Source organism: Somniosus microcephalus, chromosome 1 (genome assembly GCF_052327205.1).
Source record: "Somniosus microcephalus isolate GS21.2 chromosome 1, FLI_Smic_1.0, whole genome shotgun sequence".
Classification (NCBI taxonomy): domain Eukaryota; kingdom Metazoa; phylum Chordata; class Chondrichthyes; order Squaliformes; family Somniosidae; genus Somniosus; species Somniosus microcephalus.
The window spans coordinates 246,115,949-246,138,437 of record NC_140987.1 but is presented as its reverse complement, the minus strand read 5'-3'; positions in this window follow the sequence as shown (position 1 = coordinate 246,138,437).

Genomic DNA, 22,489 nt, shown 5'->3' with positions numbered 1-22,489 from the left:
TCCTGACCTGCAGACTCGTGCTATGTGTCCTACTTTTCCACACTGTCTGCACACTTTCTCTTTGAACCAGCAATCATTCTGGTCATGTGTTGTTCTGCCGCAGCGATAGCACTTCTCTGTTCCATATGACATTTCGTTTGTGCCATATTCTTGCGGTCTCTGTTGTATCTCTGCAGTGCCCCGTGCTGCTGCTTCATATGATACCGCAATGCTGAAAGCCTTTTCCAGCGTAAGGTCCTTTTCAGATAAAAGCCATTTCTTGGTTCCTTCACTTTGAAGCCCACACACAAACTTGTCCCTTAAGGTATCTGCCAGTCCCGCTCCAAACTGGCAGTGTTTCGATAGTTTGCGCAGTTCTGTTAAATAATCAGCATTGCTTTCATCCTTATGCTGGTTCCGTTTGTGAAACTTGAATCTTTCTGCTATCAGCAGCGGTGTGGGGTTTAAATGTTCCTGTAGTATCGTTACTATGTCTTCAAAACTCTTTTCCATTGGCTTCGTTGGGGTTACTAGATTTCGTAATAAACCATACATCTTTGCACCCATTAAATTTAACAATACCGCCGCTTTCTTGTCATCTGACACCTCATTTGCCTTGCAGTATACCTCTATTTGTTCGACATATGTAGTCCAATCTTCGACTTCATTGTCAAATGCGGTGATACTGCCACTCTTCGGCATTTTGGGTGTGGTTTAAAATGGCGTCTCCCAATGGCTTAAAATGGCGTCTCCCGTGCTTTCCTTCCTCCCCCACTGCTGCCAACGCCACTCCCGGTGGTTCTCGTGGCAATGGCAGCACCCTGTAGGTTTCGCGCGCTTCTCCTGTGCTGCTGCCAACGCCGCTCTCGGTGGTCCTCGTGGCAATGGCGGCGCCTCGCGGGTTTCTGTGCATCTCTCTCTCCCTCTCTTCGACGCTGCTCGGCCCCTGAACACCGGCTGCACCCCGTGCGCTCTGCCCTCTCTCTCCCCCGTCGACGCTGCTCGGCCCTTTGCTGTGCCGCTCGGTCGGGCTCTAGCCCGCCGCTGTCCGGGAAGGGTCTGCGCACTACCTGTTGCCAGCCCGTTTCGCTGGACCACCTCGACTGGAAAGCTAAGCCTGGCTCTCGACAGCCTCCCCCGCAATTCTCGAGTCTCTGCTGGATGACTGGGCGGTTGCCCGTGGTCGACGCCCGAGTCTCTGGCCTTGACCTCCAATCCACTGAGCTCCAGGAACGAATCCCCGGGAGGTGATGCAGAGTTGCAGGTAGGTTCGAACTTGCCTTGTCGCCAATGTTGTGTCCGTGTATAATAAGACACAGACTGCAGGAGAACGGTACAACAGGTGTTTACTCAACGTGGCTCACACTGGAACTGATCTGTACAGATTACTACTCAGTGCTATATACAGGTGTGGTCACTGCCGGTACTGCAGTATACATGAGCTGTAAAACATAGTTCCCCCCTTAAAGGTATATACATTACACTCAGTGCAACTATGAACTGGCTCACAGATAGATGGAGAGTTGTGTGAGACCTGTGTGCTGCAGTGTGAGACCTATTGCAAAACACAAACTGCAGTGCCCATCAAATGACATTACTTTGATGAGCACTTCAGAGGTTTTACCAGATTGTCCACACACTTCTGACTGAGTTCTTGGAAATGTGCATTTCAAAATACAAATCGGTCTGTACAAATGAATTCTGTTATCAGGCTGTTATCCTCTGATGTAATCTGTAAACTCAAGGCAAGCTCCTATCCACATGTAATTGTAAAGCTAAACTGAAACCTAAAACTAACTGTAACTCTATGCTTAACCATAATCCCAAACCTGACCACAGCCATGTAACTGAACTCCTTAATCCCATTGAGTCACTCTGTCAATTGTCATATGGCTGCCTTGTCAATAGCAGTACGGTACTGCAAATCAAACCAAAACCAAATTGAAGTTTGAAATTACAAAATTTGACATTGACTATGAAAGTTTAGCTTTGAACAGGAAATAGTCTTGACATGTTTGCATAGCTGTACCAGCCTGAGCTTATCTTGGGGAGATTTATTCCTAAGCCTCTGTGCACAATTTTCAATTTCCTCATGTTACCCCATCTTATCTATACAGGCAACAATGCGAACACTAAATCAGTAGCCCTAGGTTATATTTCTGTGTAGGCCAACAATCTGTTGTAGATCCAGTAAGACAGATATGAGCTCTCTATAGTATAGAATTGAGTGTGGAAGATCCCAATGTAAAAGTTAAGTACTTTTTATTGTCTTGAAGAAACGAAGGCACATTGAGGCAATGGAAAGAAAACTGAAAGTTGAAATAAGTAAAAACAGAAAATGTACAACCAACCCCTCAGCATCTGAAAAGAGATTTAGATTATCAGTAATTCCTGTGTATATTATTGTCACTCATACAGGTGACCTTGAGCGGGTAACTGTATAGTCCATTAGTGTATGGACTATGAAAGATATATTTGATTGCTAATTCATCCTAGAAACACTAAACGTGAAACACACTCAGTAAATGATCCCCGCAGAATGCACAGGGCACTGAGGCCCTTAGACTGTAAGATGCACAGGTTGCAGCTGTCGGGTATTTTGGCTTTGGTTTTGGGTTTGTAGTTGGCAGTGTTTCTGGTTACCATTGGCAGATACCAGATACTGGACTTTGAATAATCTACAGAATTCACTGATTGACTTCCACTTGTGAAGCGCGCCAAGTTGGATTGGGAGCTCCGTGTTAGATTGGGAGCTCCGTGTTGCATTGGGAGCTCCGTGTTGGATTGGGAGCACCGTGTTGGATTGGGAGCTCGGTGTTGGATTGGGAGCACCGTGTTGGATTGGGAGCTCGGTGTTAGATTGGGAGCTCCGTGTTAGAGTGGGAGCTCCATTTTAGATTGGGAGCTCTGTGTTGAATTGGGAGCAGCGTGTTGGATTGGGAGCTGCGTGTTGGATTGGGAGCTCCGTGTTGGATTGGGAGCAACGTGTTGGATTGGGAGCTAGGTGTTAGATTGGGAGCTCCGTGTTAGAGTGGGAGCTCCGTTTTAGATTGGGAGCTCTGTGTTGAATTGGGAGCACCGTGTTGGATTGGGAGCTCCGTGTTGGATTGGGAGCACCATGTTAGATTGGGAGCTCTGTGTTAGATTGGAAGCTTGGTGTTGGATTGGGAGCTCCGTGTTAGATTGGGAGCACCGTGTTGGAGTGGGAGCTCCGTGTTGGATTGGGAGCTCGGTGTTGGATTGGGAGCTCCGTGTTAGAGTGGGAGCTCCGTGTTGGATTGGGAGCTCCGTGTTGGATTGTGAGCTCCGTATTGGATTGGGAGCTCCATGTTAGATTGGGAGCTCCGTGTTGGATTGGGAGCTCCGTGTTGGATTGGGAGCTCCGTGTTGGATTGGGAGCTCCGTTTTAGATTGGGAGCTCTGTGTTGAATTGGGAGCTCCGTGTTAGATTGGGAGCACCGTGTTGGAGTGGGAGCTCCGTGTTGGATTGGGAGCTCCGTGTTAGATTGGGAGCTCCGTGTTGGATTGGGAGCTCCGTGTTAGAGTGGGAGCACCGTGTTGGATTGGGAGCACCGTGTTGGATTGGGAGCTCCGTGTTGGATTGGGAGCTCCTTGTTGGATTGGGAGCTCCGTGTTGGATTGGGAGGTCCGTGTTGGATTGGGAGGTCCGTGTTGGATTGGGAGCTCCGTGTTGGATTGGGAGCTCCGTGTTGGATTGGGAGCTCCGTGTTGGATTGGGAGCTCCGTGTTGGATTGGGAGCTCCGCGTTGCATTGGGAGCTCCGCGTTGCATTGTGAGCTCCGTGTTGGATTGGGAGCTCCGTGTTAGATTGGGAGCTCCGTGTTAGAGTGGGAGCTCCGCGTTGAATTGGGAGCTCCGTGTTGGATTGAGAGCTCCGTGTTAGATTGGGAGCTCCGTGTTAGATTGGGAGCTCCGTGTTGGATTGGGAGCTCCATGTTAGATTGGGAGCTCCGTGTTGGATTGGGAGCTCCGTGTTGGATTGAGAGCTCCGTGTTGGATTGAGAGCTCCGTGTTAGATTGGGAGCTCCGTGTTGGATTGAGAGCTCCGTGTTAGATTGGGAGCTCCGTGTTAGTTTGGGAGTTCCGCGTTGCATTGGGAGCTCCGTGTTGGATTGGGAGCTCAATGTTAGATTGGGAGCTCCGTGTTAGATTGGGAGCTCCGTGTTAGATTGGGAGCTCCGTGTTGGATTGGGAGCTTCGTGTTGGATTGGGAGCTCCGTGTTAGATTGGGAGCTCCGAGTTAGATTGGGAGCTCCGTGTTGGATTGGGAGCTCCGTGTTAGATTGGGAGCTCCGTGTTAGATTGGGAGCTCCATGTTAGATTGGGAGCTCCGTGTTAGATTGGGAGCTCCGTGTTGGATTGGGAGCTCCGTGTTAGATTGGGAGCTCCGTGTTAGATTGGGAGTTCCACGTTGGATTGGGAGCTCCGTGTTGCATTGGGAGCTTGGTGTTGGATTGGGAACTCCGTGTTAGATTGGGAGCTCCGTGTTAGATTGTGAGCTCCATGTTAGATTGTGAGCTTCGTGTTGGATTGGGAGCTCCGTGTTGGATTGGGAGCTCCGTGTTGGATTGGGAGCTCCGTGTTGGATTGGGAGCTCCGTGTTGGATTGGGAGCTCCGTGTTGGATTGGGAGCTTCGTGTTCGATTGGGAGCTCCATGTTGGATTGGGAGCTCCGTGTTGGATTGGGAGCTCCGTGTTGGATTGGGAGCTTGGTGTTGGATTGGGAACTCCGTGTTAGATTGGGAGCTTCGTGTTGGATTGGGAGCTCAGTGTTGGATTGGGAGCTCGGTGTTGGATTGGGAGCTCTGTGTTGGATTGGGAGCTCTGTGTTGGATTGGGAGCTCCGTGTTGGATTGAGAGCTCCATGTTGCATTGTGAGCTCGGTGTTGGATTGGGAACTCCGTGTTAGAGTGGGAGCTCCATGTTGCATTGTGAGCTCGGTGTTGGATTGGGAACTCCGTGTTAGAGTGGGAGCTCCGTGTTAGATTGGGAGCTCCGTGTTAGAGTGGGAGCTCCGTGTTGGATTGGGAGCTCCGTGTTGGATTGGGAGCTCCATGTTGGAATGGGAGCTCGGTGTTGGATTGGGAGCACCGTGTTGGATTGGGAGCTCCATGTAAGATTGGGAGCTCCGTGTTCGATTGGGAGCTCCGAGTTGGATTGGGAGCTCCGTGTTGGATTGGGAGCTCCGTGTTGGATTGGGAGCTCCGTGTTGGATTGGGAGCTCCGTGTTAGATTGGGAGCTGTGGGAGCTCCGTGTTAGAGTGGGAGCTCCGTGTTAGAGTGGGAGCTCGGTGTTGGATTGGGAGCTCCGTGTTGGATTGGGAGCTCCGTGTTGGATTGGGAGCTCCGTGTTAAAATGGGAGCTTCGTGTTAGATTGGGAGCTCCGTGTTAGAGTGGGAGCTCCGTGTTGGATTGGGAGCTCCGTGTTGGATTGGGAGCTCCGTGTTGGATTGGGAGCTCCGTGTTGGATTGGAGGCTCCGTGTTAGAGTGGGAGCTCGGTGTTGGATTGGGAACTCCGTGTTGGATTGGGAGCTCCGTGTTGGATTGGGAGCTCCGTGTTGGATTGGGAGCTCCGTGTTAGATTGGGAACTCCGTGTTAGATTGGGAGCTCCGTGTTAGATTGGGAGCTCCGTGTTAGATTGGGAGCTCCGTGTTGGATTGGGAGCTCCGTGTTGGATTGGGAGCTCCGTGTTGGATTGGGAGCTCCGTGTTGGATTGGGAGCTTCGTGTTGGATTGGGAGCTTCGTGTTAGAGTGGGAGCTCCATGTTGGATTGGGAGCTCTGTGTTAGAGTAGGAGCTCCGTGTTGGATTGGGAGCTCCGTGCTAGAGTGGGAGCTCCGTGTTGGATTGGGAGCTCCGTGTTGGATTGGGAGCTTCGTGTTGGATTGGGAGCTTCGTGTTAGAGTGGGAGCTCCATGTTGGATTGGGAGCTCTGTGTTAGAGTAGGAGCTCCGTGTTGGATTGGGAGCTTCGTGTTAGAGTGGGAGCTCCGTGTTGGATTGGGAGCTCCGTGTTAGATTGGGAGCTCCGTATTAGAGTGGGAGCTCCGTGTTGGATTGGGAGCTCCGTGTTAGAGTGGGAGCTCCGTGTTGGATTGGGAGCTCCGTGTTAGAGTGGGAGCTCCGTGTTAGATTGGGAGCTCCGTGTTGGATTGGGAGCTCCGTGTTAGATTGGGAGCTCCGTGTTGGATTGGGAGCTCTTGCTTCATACCCAGTGAGTCGTACAACGCCACCCAGGCCAGTATAAATATCTGCAGTGCTGCCTGTATACAGCCTGTGGTTCCTGGGAAAGTTAATGAATGGTTCCAATCTTATGCTTTTAGTAATATATACTCTTGTTATTTTCATTTAGATGCTTTCTCTAGCTTCTAGATACTGGGTCCAATATATAAGCGGACAATAGAGCATGTATTTGGAGGTGAACTCTTTTTACACCAATAATATGTTGGGTGCGTCATGTCTAACTGTAAGATTATTGCTCTGTGCTGTGAAATGCTGAGTTTTAACACAAATATAAATGTTGCTGTTTTCAGGAATTATGTCATTCAACCAAATGCTTATTGCCTGACTCTAACATTTGCTGTTTTTAACATAATTTTCTTTTGCCGAGAGATTTATTTTGTAAAAGTAAACAAAAACTTTTATTTCATACTGAAACTTTCCCCATCGCAGAAACACAAGTAAACCAGCACATCACTGAACCCAGCAGACCACTCAATCCCCTTTACATTCGCCTGATCAGTGTGCCTGAAGCACACTGCAAAAGTATTACCTCAGCTGATCACGAGGTTGACTAAAATAAATCAGGTCGTAAGTACCCATGCATGTCCCAGGAGATTGCTTGAAGCATGATACACCTACATATCCACCATCTGCTCAGCGTGTAACTTAACAGATGGATGAATATCCACAATGTATGTCCCACACCACTATCCCACCATTCGACTGTACTTTATCCCAATCCCTGAGACCAAGGGTGGTAGAGTAAAAAATTAAGAGATTGATGCATAGACTGCACCTGAAAGCATTCTCTCCATGGAATGCCTGCAGACACCTGGGCGACATTAAGTGTTAAGTTGCCTTACTCAATCTGCATTCTCCTTGCAAAGGAAATGATCACCTACAATCAGCGGCAGGAGTGAGAACCGTTCCACAGAAGGAAGTCCTTCAACTCCTTGGCAGACACACTGGGGAGGCAGTGGGAGATGGGAAGTTGGGGGAAATCTCGGGAGGAAGTGGGAGATGGGAAGTTGGGGGAAATCTCGGGAGGAAGTGTGAGATGGGAAGTTGGGGGAAATCTCGGGAGGAAGTGTGAGATGGGAAGTTGGGGGAAATCTCGGGAGGAAGTGTGAGATGGGAAGTTGGGGGAAATCTCGGGAGGAAGTGTGAGATGGGAAGTTGGGGGATATCTCGGGAGGAAGTGGGAGATGGGAAGTTGGCGGAAATCTCAGGAGAAAGTGGGAGATGGGAAGTTGGGGGATATCTCGGGAGGAAATGGGAGATGGGAAGTTGGTGGAAATCTTGGGAGGAAGTGGGAGTTGGGAAGTTGGCGGAAACCTTGGGAGCCGGTTGGTAAAGGTGTTCACTACCTCCAGGATAGTGAGTTGTTATGACTTCAAACATTTCCTTTAATTGTAAGAACTACTATCATTGGTCAGTTGCTTCTTCTGAGTCACATGTGAGCAGCCGCCTCCCTAAAAGTATTCCTTTTGTAACCCCCTTGTGTGTAGAACTCATGGCAGATCAGGCATGTAGCAGCCTCACCAACTCCATCATGGCACCTTACTTATTCCAGCAACATCACAGATACGCCCCACTGAGGGGAATGTTGAAACCGAGAGAAAGGGTACATCGCAGGGTGACGCACAGAGTACTATTGAGTACTATTGGGAGGGGAAGAGGAGAAGCCAGTTGAGTGTTCTGAGAAGGGGGAGAAACAATTGGCGGCTGCTGAGGAGCCTAATGATTGATATCTGGGGCCCAGCTACGTGCTCACGGGCAGTGAAGACAGTTCCTCACTTGTAGTGGAGATAGATGATAAGTTGGAGGAGTCCACTGTCTGCAGCTGTAACACTATGCAGGACGTTTTCCTGACCATACAGAACACTCTGGGGACTATAGCAATCCAGGAGATATCTGTGGTAACAAAGCACCAGCAGGAGGAGGGAAATTGTGGCTTTAGGAGTGACAGCTACGACTATTTCAATAGATTCTTTGTAACAGCTCAGGGTTTTCAAGGAAGTTGTGACTATTCGGTTCATTTTTCTACTGCCCTTTAGTCAAAATGAGCTTGTGCACACTACCAGTGGGCTGCAAGGAGTGGTAACAGATGCATCTGTTTGTCAGGATAGTGTCACCGCTGTACCTGTCTTCTATCCCCCTCTGATGTCATCACCTGAGGGAGCTTTATCCCAGGGTCTGGCAATGCTGACAAGTGGAGCTGGTTCTGCAGGGACAGCAACTTCACTGAGACAATTGTCATCTCAATCTTCCAAGGCTCTCGTAGAACTGTCTCACCCCCCGCCCCCTTCCCCACATGCCCACGCACCCTCCACGCCCCCCTCCCCTGTTGAATCCGTGAATCTTTAGGTAGTGTGTCCTTCAAATAATCGACAGAGACTGCAGAGGAACAATCAACAGGTGTTTACTGGATGAGGGTTGCTCTAAAACTAAACAGTACAGATCCCTACTCGGTGTTATATACAGGTGTGGTCACTGCCGGTACTACAGTATACAGGAGCTGTAAAAAGTAGTTCTCCCCTTAAAGGCACATACACTACAATTCCTCCCCTTTTAGATTAACAGTACCATAACATTCATTTAACAATTAACACTTTTAACATGCAACATTAACTGAAAATAGTCCATTTATAAATTCAGTCTTTGGGGCGGCTTCCTGATCCTTTCTGGATAGCGCCTTTCCTGAGTGTCTTGCTCTTGGTGCGGAGGCGATTCTGGCCCCCTGTCGTTGGTTGGTTCATCAGCTTCCGATACTACTGTTTCTGGGGTAGATGCTACCTGTATGTCGGGTTCATTACCAGGTACGCGAGACATGGGGTTGACTCGTTCCTGTGACGCTAGGATCTGGTCGACATGGCATCTCACAATGTTCTCCCCAACATTCACTGTGTACATTAGTGGCCCCTGCCGTGTGCATATCGTTCCTGGTTGCCATTTCTCTGTTCGGTAGTCGCGGGCCAAGACTGGTTGCCCTACATCGAAGTTCCTTGTCGGCTTCTCATTGATGTGCTGGAATTGCTTATTCTCAACATTTCTTTGTACATTTGGTCTGAGTAAATCCAGACGAGATCTCAACCTTCGGTTAAAGAACATCATGGCCGTGGTCTGGTTGGTAACTGCATGTGTCGCATTTCTGTAGGCTAACAGGAAATTGTCCACCTTATGCTGCAGTGGAATGTTGTCATCGCACATGGCCCTTACGGCCTTTTTAAAGTTTTGTACGAACCTTTCAGCCAATCCATTTGTGGCTGGATGATACGGGGCGGATGTGTAATGCCTTACCCCATTCCTTTTCATAAATTTCCGAAACTCTTCGGACACAAACTGTGGTCCGTTATCAGAGCAAATCTGCTCTGGCAAGCCGTTCCTGGCAAATATGATCCGTAGGACTGCAATCATTTTCTCCGTGGTGGTGGAGGACATTTTGATCACCTCAGGCCATTTCGAGTGCGCATCTACGGCTATTAAGAACATTGAGTCCATGAATGGACCAGCAAAATCAATATGCACCCATTGCCATGGAGAGGAGGGCCACTCCCCTGGGTGTAGAGGGGCATGTGGTGGTGCATTTTGGACCTTCTGGCATCCTGAGCAGCTCTTTGTCAGGTCCTCGATTTGCTGATCGATCCCCGGCCACCACACATAAGCCCTAGCAAGGCTTTTCATTTTCACCCCTCCCAGATGGCCTTCGTGAAGCTCATTGAGCACTCTCTCCCTTAACTTGGGTGGAATTACCACTCGGGATCCACACATCAAGGTCCCCTGGCATACTGACAGCTGTTCTCTTCTGGATGAGAATGCTGGCAGCAGTGAGTCGCCATGTGTTGGCCATCCCTTCACCGTCAAATCATATACCCGAGACAGTGTCGGGTCATTTCGGGTCTCCTTCTCTATATCCGCGTTAGTTACTGGCAAGCGTTCAATTATAGTCGAATAAAATATTTCGACAGGGTCCACTGCTGGTGCTTCCTCCACAGTAGGCAGTGGCAGGCGTGATAGCCCATCAGCATTTCCATGCTGTTTCGTGCCCTTATACTCTATTTCATATTGGTTTGCCCCTAAATAAAGGGACCATCTTTGTAGCTGTTGCGCAGTCATCACCGGAACGCCCTTCTTTGGATTAAAGATGGAGACAAGTGGTTGGTGGTCAGTCAGCAAGGTGAACTTCTGCCCGTGCAGATAGTGGTTGAACTTTTTCACTCCCCACACTAGGCTGAGGGCCTCCCTGTCAATCTGGGCGTAGTTACGCTCGGCTGAGGTTAGTGACCGAGACGCAAAGGCTACTGGCCTCTCCAAGCCGTCCGGGAATTTGTGCGACAGCACCGCTCCAATACCATAGGATGATGCATCACACGCCAACCAAATTGGTAGTGCTGGGTTGAAATGAGCCAACACCTCTTTTGATGTGACCAATTCTTTGCACTTCTGGAAAGCTCATTTACATTCGTCATTCCACTTCCAAGGTACCCCCGTTTGCAGTAGGGTGTTCAGTGGGTGTAGTGACGTAGACAAATTTGGCAAGAACTTATGGTAGTAGTTCACCAGCCTGAGGAACGACCTCAGTTGTGACACATTTTCCGGTGCTGGAGCCTTGACTACTGCCTCAATCTTTTCAGGGGACTTATGTAACCCCTCTTCATCAATAACGTGGCCACAATACGAGATCTGCTTCTGGAAAATCTCGCATTTGTGGCGATTAGCTCGGAGCCCATATTCCTTCAATCTAGTGAGCACCTGCTTCAGGTTGGCGAGGTGATCACTGTCATTTTCGCCCGTGACCAGGATGTCACCCAAATAACACTGGGTCCCTGGAATCCCTTGCAGGACTTGATCCATTGCCCTTTGCCAAATAGTCGGAGTTCATGCTACCCCGAACACCAGCCGGTTGTATTGGTAGAGACCTTTGTGAGTGTTGATCGTGAGGTACTGTTTCGAGGCTTCTTCTACCTCCATTTGCAGGTATGCCTGGGCCAGATCAATCTTAGTGAAGCGTTTTCCTCCAGATAGCGAGGCGAAAATATCTTCAATCCTCGGAATCAGACATTGTACCGTGTGAAGGACTGGGTTCACTGTCACCTTAAAGTCCCCACGGATGCGAATCTTCTTTGGTTCCCCTGGCGTATTACTCAACGACCTCTTCATTACAGGAACAATGGGTGTAGCCCACTCGCTCCAGTCCACTTTGGACAGTACTCCAGAACGTTCCAAACCTTCCAGCTCTGCTTCGACGGCTGGGCGGATCGCATAATGGCCTTAAAAAACTTTGGGCTTGCATTTTCATCTATTTTGATCGTCGCTGTTATGCCTTTTAGTGTTCCGAGTCCCTCCTGGAACACTTCTTGTGCGTCAGTTAGCATTTTTGACAGTCGTCCAGGTGTGACGTCGTCATCCTTTTTGGCATCTACCGTCAGCGCTTGTATGGCATGCCAATCTAACTGTATCTTCCGGATCCATTCACGTCCTAGTAGTGGTGGTCCTCCATCTGGCAATACATATAAGTCCATTTTTGGTGTTTCCTTGCCGTTGTATATCACGTTCACCCTTATTTTTCCTTTGGGGTAGACTTTTTGCCCCGTGTATGTCTTCAAGATAATCTCTGTATCTCTCAAGGGTATATGTGAGAATAGCCGCTTGTAGTCCCTTTGGTTTATGACTGTTAGGGCTGATCCTGTGTCCAATTCCATTTTCACTTGGACTCCGTCTATCTTGAGCGTGACCCAGATAGTTTGGTGATCCTCCATTTTGGTTACATTATGTAGTTTCAGACAACCCAGCTCCTTGCTTCCGGAGTCTGTATCACTTTTCTGTTCATCTGAACTACTCTCCGTCACCTTATGTACCTTTTTGTACTTCTCCTGTGGAGGTTTCTTGCTGCTGGTTTTCTTTCCCGACCTGCAGACTCTTATTATGTGTCCTACTTCTCCACACTGTCTGCACACTTGGTCCTTGAACCAACAATCCTTATGGTCGTGTGTTGTTCTGCTGCAGCGATAACACTTTACTGCTCCATATGACATTTCATTTGTGCCATATTCTTGCGGTCTCCGTTGTATCTCTGCAGCGCCCCGTGCGGCTGCTTCGTGTGATACTGCCATGTTGAAAGCCTTGTCCAGCGTAAGATCCTTTTCTGATAGAAGCCGTTTCTGGGTTCCTTCACTTTGAAGCCCACACACAAGCTTATCCCTTAAAGTATCTGCTAGTCCCGTTCCAAACTGGCAGTGTTTCGATAGCTTGCGCAGTTCCGTTAAATACTCAGCATTACTTTCGTCTTTATGCTGGTTCCTTTTGTGAAACTTAAATCTTTCTGCTATCAGCAGCGGTGTGGGGTTTAAGTGGTCCTGTAGGATTGCCACTATGCTTTCAAAATCCTTTTCCACTGGCTTCTCTGGGGTGACTAGGTTTCGCAGTAAACCGTACGTTTTTGCACCCATGGAATTCAACAATACAAGTGCTTGCCTGGCATCTGGCACTTCATTCACTTTGCAGTACACCTCTATGCGTTCTACATATGTCGCCCAATCTACGACTTCATTGTCGAACGCTGTGACCCTGCCACTCTTCTGCATCCCTGGGTGTGGTTAGACTGGCTAAAAATGGCGTCTCCCGCGCTCTCCCTTCTTCTCCACTGGCTCAAAATGGCGTCTCCCGCGCTTCCCTTTCTTCTCCGCTGCGGCCCAAATGGCGTCTCCCGCGCTTTCTTTTCTTTCCCCGTGGACACTGCTCAGCCCTTGAACACCGGCCGCGCTCTGCGCGTTTTCCTGCGCGCTTCTCTTGTTGACGCCGCTCGGTCTTCAACCCCGGCTGCGCCCTGCGCGCTTCACCCTCTCTCGTTGACGCCGCTCGGTCTTCAACTCCGGCTGCGCCCTGTGCGCTTTACCCTCTCTCTTACCCGTCGATGCTGCTCGGCCTTTTTCTGTGCCGTCGGTCGGCTCCCACCGCCGCTGTCCGGGATGGGTCTGCGCCGTACCTGCTGCCAGCCCGCTGCGCTGGATCGTCGCGTCTGGAGAACCAAGCCCGGCTCTCCACAGCCTCCTCTGCCTGCTCAAGTCCTCTCAGGATGGTCGACGCCCGCACTGATGGAATCGGCCTTCTTCTGCAGAGTTGCAGGTAAGTTCGAATCACCTCGTCGCCAATGTTGAATCCGTGAATCTTTAGTGTGTCCTTCAAATAATCGACAGAGACTGCAGAGGAACAATCAACAGGTGTTTACTGGATGAGGGTTGCTCTAAAACTAAACAGTACAGATCCCTACTCAGGGTTATATACAGATGTGGTCACTGCCGGTACTACAGTATACAGGAGCTGTAAAAAGTAGTTCTCCCCTTAAAGGCACATACACTACATCCCCCACCCTGCCCCCCCCTCCCCCTGCCCTTTCAAACATCTGACAGCGAGGGAGCGCCAGATGAAAGAAAGAGTTTATGAGCACTTATTGGTAAGTAAGGGATAGTCACGGTGTGGAAAGTATTGCAATGATTGAAAATGAAACAATTGAAAGTGACATATTGCAATAAATAAATCTGAAAATGATCAGGCAGAATATGTCATTGTGCATTATGTTGTAGTAGGTGACTCCTTGAAGGTGATTTTCAGGTGGAGCATAAATCGGGTGGGCAGGGTGTGTGTGGTGCCTGCCGGAGGAGCCAGCACTGGACGCGAACCATTTTTATTCAGGATCCTGATTATAATTTAGTTGGCGAGCTACCAATGTGAAACACGTTCCCCAATAGGCAGCTCCCCAATCTTGAGGTAGGGTGGCTGAATTTGAAGGGCCGCAGGTCTGGGGTAGAAGTACATTGAAAGGAAGTGCCAGTTCAGAGCAGCAGCCAACATTCTGGAAAACCAAGAGCTGCAAGGATATTAAATTTGGGAATCTTTAACGCTGAAAACCCACAAGTGACTGTAATAAAATCTATGCCAAACCCTCATCCAGTGTTCCCAGAGCATAGCTGAGAATCCCTTTAATGGACACTGAAAATGGCTGCTTCTCTTGGACTGTCCGTGTTTTATGGATGGGAGCAGGAACTGGAGCAACTACGTGGGCAGAGATGAAAATGGCGTCCGGGGTTGTAACTATGCCATTTCACCCTGACCAACATATATTCGTGAAGCTTCCGCCAGGAACTCTCTCCACCCCAATCGAGATCTGCCTGAAAATCAGCAAGGGCGGGAACTCGCTGGTAACTTGGCCTTTCCAAAATGCAATTTTGGTCCCATTACTACCCCGTTTTTAAACACAGATGGGACAGTAGGGGCACGAAAATTGCTCACTTGTGCGGCACCCTGTGATATATCCTGTCTCTCGGATTCTACGTTCCCCCAATGGAGTGATTTATCCATGGCCAAAGATTTATTGCATTGGGATACAGTATAATGCTCATAGTGGGACAATTGCGAGGCTTCCTTGGTGTCTCATGGTTTAATATCAGTCTTTATTGGAAACAGTTGCAGACTGTCGAGCAACTGTCGATGACTTTCTCAGAAGCTCCTCCTCACCATTCTGGCCAATTTCTGCATGATATGGAGGGCCTCTTCGTTTACCCTCTTCCTCATTCTCCTCATCATTATCTTGGAGTTCTAACCCCTTGAGTTGCATAGTTGTACAACATGCAGCAGGCAATGATTATTTTTGAAACATTTGCTGGCCGCTACTGCAAGGATCCTCCAGACCTATTCAGGTGCCTGAAGTGGGATTTCAACATGCCAATTGTTTGCCAATTTGGATGGATCTTAGAGTCTTCATTATACTTGTTCTCTGCTGCAGAGGTTGGATGCCGGAGAGGTGTCATTGGCCAGGTCTGCAGGGGGTATCCCATGTCTCCAATCAATCAACTAACCCGAAACCGTGTTCTGGCTCATCAATGCAGGTATATCTGACGTAGCAGTTTCCTGGGTAACACGCATTCACATGGAAAATCATGTGGTTGGCATCACACACTAGCTGTACATCAATAGAATGCTATCCCTTACTGTTTATAAAATGGAGTGAGTTCTGTAACAGGTCCTTCAATGCAACATGAGTTCCATTGATTGCATCCTGTACTTGGGGAATCCTGCTACTCGATAAAAGTTCACTACTCGGTCTTGTTGCTCATCAGGGTCCATAGAGAAGGATATAAATTGTGAGGGCTGTTTGAATAAATCGTCTGTCACCTTTTTGATGTTGTAGTGCACTGTGGAACTTATGTGACTGAGGTCATCTGAGGGTGCCTGGAATAACCTGGTGGCACAGAAATTCATTGCAATGGCCACATTAACAGCTACTGATGAAGCCGTGATCCTTGTCAAAGTGGGTTGCTGACATAACTCTCCAGTAGTCTCTGGGCGAATTGCAACCTTCTAATGCACTGCCTCATGGAAAAATCTCTGAGGTTTGTAAACCCTGTAGAATGGGTATGGGCATGTTGGAGACACGCGTCTTCTTTGATGCCTCACTCTGCACTATTCCACTGTAGTCTCTTTCATATACTCATCCTTCTCCTATTTCTAACACAGGAACAGAGGGATTCTCTCACGGAAATCCATTTTTCCACTCCAAAATGTAAATTTTACTGTACGGAACATGTTATAGAAACGAGGAGCAGGCCATTCGGCCCTTCGAGCCTGCTCCGCCATTCAACGAGACCATGGCTGATCATCCAAACCCTAGCACCCGGTCCCTACACCGACAGCCATCCCACCCAAGCCCTATCCCCGTAACCCCACATATTTAATCCCCCCTAACACTAAGGGCCAATTTTTATCATGGCCAATCAACCTAACCCGCACATCTTTGGACTGTGGGAGGAAACCGGAGCACCCGGAGGAAACCCACGCAAACACGGGGAGAATGTGCAAACTCCACACAGACAGTCACCCGAGGCCGGATTTGAACCCGGGTCCCTGGTGCTGTGAGGCAACAGTGCTAACCACTATGCCACCGTGATGGCCAGAGAACTCAGTATAGGTCCTGAGCCCAAACACCAAAAAATCACTGCCAGAAATATCCAATAATGTTCACCAGCGATGGCCTCCTCTATGTGGTATCTGCCTTGGGCATATCCAAGTTGCTCCTGCCATTACTTTTCATAATGACATTGTTTCCCAGTATCGGTGAGGGGTGCCAATTGGGGACAATTGTAGGAACAGCTTGGCACACCCACCTGCCCCAACACACTTGTGGTGGGACAGGTAGTAACGGTGAATGGAGGTTTGCTTGAAGTAAAATTCTGGAGTCCATTTGTTGGGGGGAGAAAACAGCAGTGAGACACCTCGTCCTGAATTTCTCTTATTAACGTGCAAAAACAAGCAATTTAGAGAATTCACATCTTTGAAAAAAATCTTCTAAAATCACCAAGCAGTGGACTGCTTAGAATCAGAGCGAGATTTCCTTCTATATAATCCTGCTCAGCAGAGACAGCATAGAAGTGACTATTGTAGTGTATGTAACGTTCCACCTTTAAGAGAACTATTTTAAGGGTTGCACTACTTTATCTTGGCTACTGTATACTGTAATACCGGTGGTGACCACACCGGTATATAAGTGCTGTGTAAGGATTTATTGGGCAGATCCACCCTGACCTTCAACCAGTAAAGTCCTGTTAAAGTTTACTCTTGTGGTCTGTGTAGTAATTCGCAATATAACACACAGACTTAACAGTGGCGACGAGTTCGATCTGACCCTGCGGCAGAGATACATCCAAGGCAGTTAACGGGCGTCGAGAAGAGGCATCCGCCCTCGTCATTCTGCTGAGAGAAAACTCGAGTCTGCAGAGCAAGGAAGAAGGAAGAATTCTGACACGAAGCCTTCCATCAGCAACAGGCAGTGATCGTCCCTTCTATCACGGTGGTGGGTGAGCCGATCAGCGACGAAAAGCAAGTCGGCCACGTTGACTGTGGGTAGGGGAGAAAATTTAAAAAATTTTAAAAAACGGAGGATATAAGGGCAGAGAACTTGACCACGGCCGGGGGAAAAGAGCCGGACAGAAGTCGGGGCCAGAGGCGCTGAGACTGGGGCAGCGTAAGGCACGGAAGCCGCGGTGCAGGCAAACGCAGCCGGTGTGAGAGACCGGGCTGCAAGCGGGCTGGGAGATGCAACGGCGTCGAGAGCAAGCTCGACCGCGACCGGTAAACAAGGCCGGGCAGCTACCGAGGCCGCGAGGCGCAGCGACCGAGAACCGTTTGCGCAGGAGAAAATAAAACAAATAAAAGAAAACCGCGGAGAACTCAGCCGCAGCTGGGGGGGAAGGACCGGACTGCAAGAGGGGCTGGGAGGCGCGATTGAAAACCGCTGGGGAGGGCGAACGCAGCAATATGGCAATCACCATCACAGCCAGCGGGAGAGCCAGAGCCGGAGCGAGCGGGAGAGATAGACCGAGCGAGCGAGGGAGAACGAGACCGAGCGAGCGAGGGAGAACGAGACCGAGCGAGCGAGGGAGACCGTGCGAGCGCAGGAAACCGCCATTTTCGGAGGCGGAGAAGAAGACAAGCACGGGAAACCGCCATTTTCGGAGGCGGGGAAGAAGGCAAGCGCGGGAAACCGCCATTTTTTTTTTGAAAAAAAAAGAAAGTAAAAGAAAAATTTCGTTGTTGTCTCTCAAAAAGATTGCGAAGGTGCCTGAGCGTGGTAACATCAACGATTTTGATTCCGAGGTGGAAGATTGGGCCACGTATGTAGAACGCATAGAGATATATTGTAAGGCAAATAACATATCAAATGATGATAAAGCACTAACCTTACTAAACTCAATGGGTGCGAAGACATACGGGCTATTGAAGCATCTTCTATCACCAGCTAAACCGGCGGATCAGACTTTCGCTAATATTGTTGCTGTCCTGAAGGATCATTTGAACCCCACACCGCTGATGTTAGCGGAATGATTTAAATTTTATGTGAGAACGCAACTGAAAGAGGAAAGCAACGCGGAGTACTTGGTTGAACTGCGTAGGCTAGCAAAATACTGTCAGTTTGGGGAAAATCTGACAGAGGCACTGAGAGACAAGTTTGTGTGTGGGTTGTCGAAGGAAGGAACACAAAAGCGACTGCTCGAAGAGAATGATCTTACACTTGATAAGGCTGTCACTATTGCAGCATCACACGAAGCCGCAGCGAGAGGCACTGCGGAAATGCAGCTGAAGGCAGCGGTACTCAGCGTAGATCAAATGGCTTCGGGTACAACGAAATGTTATCGTTGTGGGAAGACAAACCACGATCAGAACCAATGCTGGTTTAAAAACCAGGAATGTAGAAAATGTGGCAAGCTTGGTCACATAGCTAAAGTATGCCGGTCAGGAAAGAAGACCAGCAACAAAAAGTCACCGCAGAAAAAGTACAGAAAGGTACAGAAGGTGGCTGTGAAGAGTTCGGATGAACAGAATTCGGATTCAGACTCCAACAGCAAGGAACTGGGTAGTCTGAGAATTCACAATGTGAGTAAGGAAACTGACCGACAAACTATCTGGGTCACACTGCAGATTGCAAAAGTCCAAGTGAAGATGGAATTGGACACCGGATCGGCGTTGACGGTCATGAATAAGCAAGATTACAAAAAGTTATTCAAACATATTCCCCTACGGGATACGAAGATAGTATTGCAGACATACACGGGGCAAAAAGTATACCCCATCGGAAAGATAAAAGTCAAGGTGTTACACAAGGGCAAAGAACACCAAGGAATGGACATATATGTACTACCTGAGGGAGGTCCACCACTTCTGGGATGGGAGTGGATCAGGAAAATAAATATGGACTGGCACTCCCTAAACACAATAACGGTAGATTCCGGAAAGAAAGATGTCAAACCTGAACGATTGTCCAGAATATTGGATGAGGCTAAAGAGGTATTCCAACAAGGACTGGGAACACTGAGAGGAATTAAGGCAAAAATCAAGATTGCGGAACATGCAAACCCAAAATTTTTCAAAGCCAGATCGGTACCTTATGCGATACGACCTGCTGTGGAGGCTGAACTGGAAGAGCTTGAACGTTCAGGGGTACTGTCTAAGGTGGACTGGAGTGAGTGGGCCACGCCCATTGTTCCCGTCATGAAGCATTCATCAAGTAACAAGCCAGGGGAACCGGGGAAGGTCCGCATCCGTGGAGACTTCAAGATCACAGTTAATCCGGTGCTTCACACGGTGCAATATCCGCTTCCGCGGATTGAGGATATCTTTGCTTCATTGTCTGGTGGGAAACACTTCACCAAGATAGACCTGGCGCAAGCGTACTTACAGATGGAAGTTGAGGAAGAGTCGCGCCAGTATCTCACAATCAACACGCACAGAGGCTTGTATCGATATAATAGACTGGTTTTTGGAGTGGCTTTGGCTCCAGCGATTTGGCAGAGGGCCATGGAGCAGGTCTTACAGGGAATTCCAAGCACTCAGTGTTACTTGGACGATATCCTAATTACAGGAGAGGACGAGGAGGAACACCTCGCAAATTTGGAACTGGTGCTCACCAGGTTGAAGGAATATGGCCTTCGAGTTAATCGCCAGAAATGTGAGTTCTTTCAGAAACGGATCTCGTACTGTGGTCATGTCATTGACCAGGAGGGGCTGCACAAGTCACCTGACAAGATTGAAGCTGTTGTGAAGGCCCCCGCTCCGGAAAATGTATCCCAGTTGAGGTCGTTCCTTGGGTTGATTAACTATTACCATAAGTTTCTGCCAAATTTATCCACGGTGCTGCACCCGCTGAATGCTCTGTTGCGGAAAGAAGTACCATGGAAGTGGAGCGAGGACTGTAAGAAGGCCTTTCGCAAAAGCAAGGCATTGATCACCTCGGAGGAAGTGTTGGCTCACTTCAACCCAACGCTACCTATTCGTCTAGCTTGTGATGCTTCCCCTTATGGTATTGGAGCAGTACTCTCACACAAGTTGCCAAATGGCTCGGAAAGGCCAGTCGCATTTGCATCCAGATCATTGACCTCCGCTGAGCGCAACTATGCTCAGATAGATAGGGAGGCTCTCAGCCTTGTGTGGGGAGTAAAGAAATTCAATCATTACCTGCAGGGCAAGAGGTTTACACTACTGACAGACCACCAGCCGTTGGTATCTATATTCAACCCTAAAAAGAGCGTTTCCAATATGACAGCACAAAGGCTACAGAGGTGGTCCATTTTCCTAGGGGCACACCAATATGACATTGAATACAAAGGGTCAAAACAGCATGGGAATGCTGACGGGTTATCGCGCCTACCGTTGCCAACGGTAGAAGAGGCGCCTACAGTGGACCCAGTGGAGATGTTCCACTCAACCATAGTGGAATGTCTACCAGTAACAAACACTACGATCGAAAAGGAAACAAGAAATGACCCGACTCTCTCACGAGTCTACGATTTAACGGTGAAGGGATGGCCAGCACATGGCGAACCAATGCTGCCAGCATTTTCGCAAAGAAGAGAACAGCTGTCAGTGTGCCGAGGAACTTTGATGTGTGGATCCAGAGTGGTGATTCCACCCAAACTCCAGCATAAAGTGCTAAAGGAGCTTCACGAGGGGCATCTGGGTGGAGTGAAAATGAAGAACCTAGCCAGAGCGTTTGTGTGGTGGCCAGGTATCGATGGAGACATCGAAGAAATGACCAAGAGCTGTCTAGGATGCCAGAAGGTCCAAAACGCCCCACCACAAGCTCCTCTGCATCCATGGGAGTGGCCCTCATCTCCATGGCAGAGGGTACATATCGACTTTGCTGGTCCATTTATGGACTCAATGTTCTTAATCGCGGTGGATGCACACTCCAAGTGGCCGGAGGTAATAAAGATGTCCTCCACCACCACGGAAAAAACCATCACAGTATTAAGGACCATATTTGCCAGGAATGGGCTGCCGGAACAGATCTGTTCTGATAATGGACCGCAATTTGTGTCCGAAGAATTCAGGAAGTTTTTAAAAAACAATGGGGTTAAGCACTACACGTCCGCCCCATACCATCCCGCCACCAATGGATTAGCTGAAAGGTTTGTCCAGACCTTCAAGAAGGCCATAAAGGCCATGGGTAATGAAGACATAAATCTACAACATAAGGTAGATAACTTCTTGTTGGCGTACAGGAATGCAACACATGCGGTCACAAACCAAACTCCCGCCATGATGTTTTTCAATAGAAGACTAAGATGCCGGCTGGATTTGATCAAGCCAAACATCAGAAGGGACGTAGAGAACCGGCAATTTCAAGGCATGAATGAAAGGCCAACTAGAACCTTCCAGATAGGTCAACAAGTTTTGGCCCGGGACTACCGTACCGAGAAATGGCAGCCTGGAACCATTTGCAAACGACTAGGACCGCTGATGTATACCGTGGACATTGGGGAAAGCATAATAAGGCGCCATGTTGACCAGATCATAGAGTCATCCGAAAAGTGCCAACCTACTCCACAACTCTATACGCCTAATGTTGAAGCAGAGATACCCATAGCATCTACCTCCGATCCGGTAATACTGGAATCAGATGAACCTGACACTGGCCTTCAAGCCGAATCGACCTTGCCAGAAGAACCTACCACACCACCGAAAACTACTACACCACCGAGGCGTTATCCGGACCGAGTCAGGAAGCCTCCAGAGAGACTGAATCTGTGAACTGTTTTTACATGAAGTTGTGTATATATGTTATGATGTTATGTTTAATGGGAATATATACTGTTAACCTAAAAAGGGAGGATTGTAGTGTATGTAACGTTCCACCTTTAAGAGAACTATTTTAAGGGTTGCACTACTTTATCTTGGCTACTGTATACTGTAATACCGGTGGTGACCACACCGGTATATAAGTGCTGTGTAAGGATTTATTGGGCAGATCCGCCCTGACCTTCAACCAGTAAAGTCCTGTTAAAGTTTACTCTTGTGGTCTGTGTAGTAATTCGCAATATAACACACAGACTTAACAACTATCACATTGTTAGTCGCATATCAAAGAAGTGATGTACAGCTACCAATCCTCCATGACTTTGCATGACAGATCTGTTGCTTGTACAGTGTTTTTTGGAGATTACAAAACCAAAGCTACAAAGGCAAGGATTGGGATTTGGTGTAACAAGATCCTGAGAACTGAGCCAAGTAAAAATTGCAGTGAGGACATTGTTTTGATACAGTTTTTAAAGAGCGTTAGCTATTTTGTTCAGGACTAATTCTATATTATCTGCCCATCTACTTTACAATAGCTAGAACACTAAGGATATGATAGTGAGGCATGCTGTGTGGTGCTCTCTGTGAGGCCTTTGTTCTGAGATGGTATAAGCTGATATTAAATTACACTAACATAAGTT